Consider the following 1436-nt stretch of genomic DNA (forward strand, 5'->3'; position numbering starts at 1 on the left):
ATATATGTGTGTGTGTGTGTGTATGTATATATATATATATATATATATATATATGTATATATATATGTATATATATATATGTATATATATATGTATGTATATATATATATATAAGTACGTGTGTCTGTGTGTATGTGTGTGTGGGTCTTGGCGTGTATGTCTGTATATTTGTGCATATATGTGTATGTACATATAGATGTACATATATATACTTGTATGTATCTGTGTATATATGTATGTATGTATATATATATATATATATGTGTGTGTGTGTGTGTGTGTGTGTGTGTGTGTGCATGTGTGTGTGCACGTTCGTGTATGTGTGCGTATGTGTGGGATGTACGTTTGTATATAATTTAATTTACTTTTCGGATAATATTGCTTCAATTATTTTATCAATTTTCTCTCTCCTCTCTATCTGTTTACCATTTTCTGTTTCTTTTTCTTTACTTTTTGCGTTTGTTTTTTTTTCTTTTGCCTTTTATTTTCTTCTTCTTCTTTTCTTCGATCTACACACATTGCCAATGTTGCTTAATAACTATCTAAATCTCACTTTCTTTTTCCTCAAACACACATTCCGATACATGTCTTACATTGTATGCAATACGTACAGAAGAGACTTCTTCTAGGCAAAAATAAATTCATTCACGGTGGAGAAGAAAAAGACACATCTTGCTCCTTTCATTCATTCACTAAATATTTTTTCTTCGTTCTTCTTTATTTTCTATTTTTTTCATTCCCTCTCTTACTGCATTCCGGCATACGTTCCTACACCGTGACCACATTCTCGTCACAGCAATACGCCTCTATCACTCCAAGTACATCACTTACTCCGTCTTTCATCCCCCCCTATCTCTCTCTCTCTTGCTTTTTCTACGATTAACAGTGTTTCTAAATACTTTCTTCCCTTCTCTTTTTTTTTTTTTTTTTTTTTTTTGTATTCTGTCAATAGACATATATTTTCTTATTGAGATAAAATTATTTAGCAATGTAAATGATTTTTTTTTTAAATTTCTCCTGAATATTTTTCTTTTTCTTTTCATTCAACACCCCTCTTACTCTTTATTCCAGCATGCACAGACATTTTTTTTTTTGCTCCAGTCAAATTTTTGTATATTATTTTTTTCTTCCCCACCGTATCTGTATGCGTATGCATGTATAAGTATGTGGTGCGCTTAAGAGTGTGTACATACATACATAAACACATACATATATAAGTGTACTTACATATGTATATATATATACATATATACACACACATATATATACATATATATATATACATACACATACACACATACATATATCTGTATATTTATATATGCTCATTTGCATGTACATATACATGTGTGTAGACATATGCATGACATATATAAGGCATATATATATATATGCATATATATATATATATATATATATATATATATATATATATA

The sequence above is a fragment of the Octopus bimaculoides genome, chromosome 13 (genome assembly GCF_001194135.2).
Source record: "Octopus bimaculoides isolate UCB-OBI-ISO-001 chromosome 13, ASM119413v2, whole genome shotgun sequence".
Lineage (NCBI taxonomy): Eukaryota > Metazoa > Mollusca > Cephalopoda > Octopoda > Octopodidae > Octopus > Octopus bimaculoides.